Raw genomic sequence first — 5,945 nt, forward strand, 5'->3', positions numbered from 1 at the left:
CTGACCTGTACTTTGCCCAGCCTACACAAATAGCTAAACAAAAGGCTGATGTTTTGAAAGGAAACAAACTTACTTCTGTCACTAACTGATAAAAACTTTCATCAGAGAGTATAACTTACATAGATACCCCCATTATTCATATGTAAAATATCTATGGCAAACATTTAAATCAGCATTTGACATCTTTTTCCAAGGTGCTTCTTAATGCCTTTCTTTATTTTGAATTGGGCATTTGGGGGCATTCAGTGTAAAACCTGAAATCACATCTGGGAAGGTAAGTCTTCTGTGAAAAGTGTCCCTCTATATGTCAAAGTAAATTAGAAACCCACTTCTATCTTGAAATAGTTATTTATATAATATTCACCTCTATTAGGATGGCTAATTCAATGCTCGCACTGGAAATTGATAAGTTATCATGTGCTTATTTAAGTCAGAATGCAGCACTTGGAGCTAAAGTTGGCTAAGACATAGATAATTGTACAACTAATGGTGGCACATAATGGGCAGTAATATTTTTAGTGAAACAGGGAAAAGAAAAATTATGTAGAAATTAGACATAAGACTCTACAGAGGTAGCCTATACAGAAGCTGCATCTTGCATTCTGGGATGCCCTTCTGGTTTCTTAGATTTCTTTTTTTTTTTTTTTTAATGTTTATTTATTTTTGAGAGAGCGAGAAAGAGAGAGAGAGAGAGTGCAAGAGAGCATGGGGGAGGGGCAGAGAGAGAGGGAGAGAGAGAATCCCAAGCAGTCTCTGTGTTGACAGTGCAGAGCTCGACGCAGGGCTTGATCCCACAAACTGTGAGATCATGACCTGAACTGAAATCAACAGTCAGACGCTAAACCGACTGAACCACCCAGGTGCCCTTGGTTTCTTAGGTTTCATTTGACATTGATTCTCTTCAGTTCTTCACTTGAGAATGAATTCAAATAAAAATGCAGAGCCATGGAACAGAAGAAGAAAGCCGTAGCAATGTCTACATCAAATAGTTCTATCTGCTCTAGAATTTCCTTCGGATATTTCCTTTAAAACATTTAAGATCATCTCAGAAGAATTAAGCTATTTAATTTCTCAACAGCAAGTGGTGGGACAAAGTAATAGATATTCCATTACAATTTACTCTTGGGTTTCATGTGTTGCTTACATACTGTCATCCTCAAAGTTTTCTTGTTCCTACTGGCCCTTGAAAACTGCAAAGCCTGTGATGCTTTACAATATGTTCATAAATTGATTGATACTCCTCCCATAAGAAGGGCTTAACTTCTTTCCTCCTGTCACTGGAATTAGTGACTTGCTTCTAAGAAATAGAATAAAGCAGAAGTGATATTGCATGAGTTCTGAGGCTAGGTCATAAAAGGCTATAAGGACTTTCTTCTTGATCTTTTTCACGTCACTTGCTTTGGGAGAAAGCTGGCTGCCGTCACGTGATGAGACATCACGTGATGAGACACCGAATTCTCTAGTTCACAGTTAGCAAGAAACTGAAGACTCTTGCCAACAGCCTTGTGAAGGAGCCATTGCAAGTGGGCCTTCAGCTCCAGTCCAGTGTTGCGATGACCACAACTTTGGCTTACATCTTGACTGTGACCTCCTGAGCCCCTGAGCCAGGACCACCCAGCTAAACTGCTCTCAGACTCCTGATCAGCAAAACTTCAAGGTAATAAATGCTTGCTGTTTTAAGCTGCTAAGCCTTCCATGATTGGTTACACAGCCACAGATAACTAACACAAGCACACAGATTACTCTGCAATGTTGAAAATTTGATGGTAATTTAATGGATGAGAACACACTTGGTTTTTCGACTTCCTAAAAGAAAAGTCTCCCCAGTTTTATGACTTCTTCCTGCACTGGCATGAATCGCCCATGGTTGAGAAGTTTTGTGAAGATATGGAAGCAAAAGATGAAACGTTTTTATTCTTATGGTCCAAGTGTTTCTGGCCTTTCAAGAAAAAAAAATTTTTCTAGGACCCAGAGGGAATCCTTTTTTTTTTTTTCTTAAAGAGAAACATAGAGCCCACTCAGAACCATTTTTAAGTGGAGTTTAACAATGATTTGGCTCAATTGGCACATGCTGTTGGTGAAAAAAGGGGGGAGAAGGATGATCTTGCTGAGGGCTCTACATTCTGCATTATAAATCCTGATGAAAAATTACCAGTTATTTCAGCGAAGGTACCATTGTGTATGAGCAGACTGGCAAACAAGTATATGAACTTTTCAGCACAGTAAGAATATTTTGAGAAATAAACCTTCATTTTCACTGCAGGTATAAATCTGAAGACATTTAAAACATTTATTTAAAGGCTGCTATTGTTCAATTAGATCTTCTTTCTTTCTTTCTTTCTTTTTTTTTTTTTAATGATAAAAGCCCTAGTCAAAGATGACTTCCTTGCTCTAAGGATAAAGGAATTGAGGTGACATATTTTCGACTTGAAAGTTCCTAAATCATATTGGGTTTTCTTATGTGCCACATTAACAAAATAAATTGGAATCCATTATTTGCTAAGAAAGAAAGAAAGAAAGAAAGAAAGAAAGAAAGAAAGAGAAAAAGAAAGAGAGAGAAAGGGTCACATGTATGGCCACATCACAGTGAATTTTTTTTTTTTTAATTTTTTTTTTCAACATTTATTTATTTTTGGGACAGAGAGTGACAGAGCATGAACGGGGGAAGGGCAGAGAGAGAGGGAGACACAGAATCGGAAACAGGCTCCAGGCTCTGAGCCATCAGCCCAGAGCCTGACGCGGGGCTCGAACTCACGGACCGCGAGATCGTGACCTGGCTAAAGTCGGACGCTCAACCGACTGTGCCACCCAGGCGCCCCCACGTTACAGTGAATTTAATAATTTTAAGCCTCTATTCGAGCCCAAACCGTAGCAACCTTCATTTCATGTACTGCTAAGAAGGAAAAGCACTGCCACTGAACTATATTATAGTGTTTTTAAGTCATTTGAATGTTTTCTTTTATACTTCTATTGAAAGAGCTAGTTAAACACAATTCGTTAGGTATGATTTTATCATAATTTTATGAAAATTCATTCTTGTGCGTATGTAATAGGGAAAACACAAGTGAAATAAATTTGGTAACGGGTGCCTGGGTGGCTCAGTAGGTTAAGTGCCCAACTTCAGCTCAGGTCACGAGCTCACGGTTTCTGAGATGGAGCCTTGTGTCGGCCTCTGTGCTGACAGCTCAGAGCCTATAGCCTGCTTCAGATTCTGTGTCTCCCTTTCTCTCTGCCCCTCCCCTGCTCACCCTCTGTCTCTGCCTCTGTTTCAAAAATAAATAAACATTAACACAATTTTAAAATAAATAAATACATTTGGTAAAATGTTCCCCAAATTTCTTCAGATGCCTGGTCCCGACTTTTGAATAGCTTTTTTTGATTTTTCCGATAAAATATCATTTTCTGTACAGTTAAGAACATTGGTGATGCAACCTTTCTCCAAGTCTCTGACATTTGTTCTGTGACCTCTGATAGGTTCGCATGCACAATAACAACTACACCATTAACGTTACATACGTACGTGCCCATGGCGGGCTCTGGTTGGTGGTGATTATAAACTATTTCTGGATTTCATCAATGTTAAATTACAAAAAAAATGTGTATGCTGAGGGTTGAATAAATAGGATACCATAAATACTTTATTCAATCTACATTATTAAAATATTGAAAAAATTACATAATTCATAATATTCCATGCTGTGCAGGTATATTTGTGTCACCCACACTCTATTATTACACTTTGAGGCTCTTTGCAATCTTCCCTCCTAGAAAGAGGGCAGCAATGAGAATGCTTTTACGTACGCATTTTCATACCTCTTTGTTACAAACAATATTCATCCTCTGTTAGTGACAGTGAATATCCTCTAATCAATATCTTACTACTTTATATTTCTTTTAGTGTATCCCTTTCTGCTGATTATTTGTGCCATCTTTTCTAGTTTGAAAAACCGGTTTCCTATGGAAAGTACAAAGGCCAACCAGTTGGTTTGTAACAATAATGCTTAATAGACCTGTTCCATTGTCTCTCTTCCCACTCAAAGGTCTGACCTTCTCTTCCTTCCTTTTTCATTTCTTTTTGTTTTTTTAAACTCCTAGCTGTCCTATACAATTCTTTCATGCCATGGAATCAGACATTTATTTATTTTTAAGAGTTATCTATTTCTAAGAATCTGACAGTATTACGAAATTTTTCTTGCCAATGAATATTGGAGAAAAGTAGTGAGAATCATCTAAGCCATGTTCTTTTTATTAATTGTATTAACTGAAGACATGGCAAATACTTTATTCAAAATACAACCTTATATTGCTTGCTGCCAAACTCTTATAAAGAGAGTTGAAAAGAATTACATGTAAGAAGCTTTGGATTGAAGGAAAAATAGTTCATTCATTTTTGTAGATGTAGTAGTTTTACTAGGTCTGTGACTGTCAACAAATTGTCCTGATAGGCACTGAAGATCCTTCACGGGGAGAAAATTGTTTTTCTCCATCACTTGCAGCCCTTCGCCATTAAGTCCAAATTTATGGCCTTGGGAAAGGAACAGCACAAACTGTCCGGAAAATGAAAATAATTGCTCAGCATTGAGTTTATAAGCAGATTGGTATACGTCTGCAGTGGGACAATGATTTTGAGAGTCTGGATTTTATGAGAGAAAAACATATTTTCTCAGAATTCTAGGTTTTCATGTAGCAATTCAAAGCCTGAAAGATCAAGCATAGAGAAAAGTATTGAGTAGATAAGATGAGGATATGATATAAAGGAAGTTTTTTGCTACACAGGAAGGGAAAGCCTTTCATATCTTGGAAGTAGTAGCCTGGAAGAGAAATAGGTCAAGCAAGAGGTAGTAAGTCACATAGAGATACCCTAATTCCCATCCAAGAACCAGAATTTCTAGGGGATAAGGAGGAAAATCAGATAGGTTAGAAGAAATATAAGAATATTGGTATTGTTGATCAATTTCTCTGGGTATCCTTCTCAGAGAAGATTCATATTTCATATGGCTCCATGTTTGATCCGGCACCCATGGTGGCCTGGAAGTGGAAGAATGGTTGGGGGCAATACACATACAATGGTGGACATGAGCACTTGTGTGGGTTCCCACTCAGCCTGGGACAGAGAATGAATCTAAAAGTCTCTGGGCACCAGTGAGAGTGTGGGTACTGGGAAAACCAGGAAGGGGAATAGTCTTGAGGCTGGCAAGAAGGGGCTGGAGAACAGAGGTGTCACTCGTCCAGACGCAGCATCATTGCTGGGTTGTATGGTAAGCCTATGTTTAGCTTTAAAGAAACTGTTGAACTGTCTTCGAAGGTGCATTCTCCTCAGCACCGAATGAAAGTTTCTGTTGCTTTGCTCCACCTCCAGCAGTTAGTATTGTCAAGTTTTTGGGATTTTAGACATTCTAATAGGTGTGTACGGTACCTCATTTTAATTTCCAATACCCTAATGCCAAGTGATACTGATCATCTTTTCATATGCTTATTTGCCGTCTGTATTTCTTCTTTGCTGAAGTGTCTGATTGGTTGTTTTCTTGTTGTGTTAACAATTTTTTTTGTATATTTTGGACACAAGTCCTTTATCAAATATGTGTTTTGCAGATATTTCTTCCAAGTCTATGGGTGGCCTTTTAATTCTCTTTAATAGTGTCTTTTGCAGAGCGAAAGTTTTTAATTTTGATAAAGTTCAAGTTGTCCATTGTTTCCTATCATGGATTGTGCTTTTGGTATTCTATTTAAAAGAAAATTACAAGCCCAAGGTCATACACATTTTCTCTTACATTTTCTTCAAAAGTTTTTTTTTTTTTAATCATTTTGCATGTTACATTTAGACCTATGATCCATTTTAAGTTAATTTTTACTTAAGGTGTAAGGTCTGTATCTATGGTCTTTTTTTTTTTTTTTTTTTTTGCATTTGAATGTCCCTCCACCATTTACTGAAAAACTGTTTTTAT

The sequence above is a fragment of the Puma concolor genome, chromosome D3, assembly GCF_028749965.1.
Source record: "Puma concolor isolate L17-30 chromosome D3, mPumCon1.1.hap2, whole genome shotgun sequence".
In the NCBI taxonomy this organism is placed as follows: domain Eukaryota; kingdom Metazoa; phylum Chordata; class Mammalia; order Carnivora; family Felidae; genus Puma; species Puma concolor.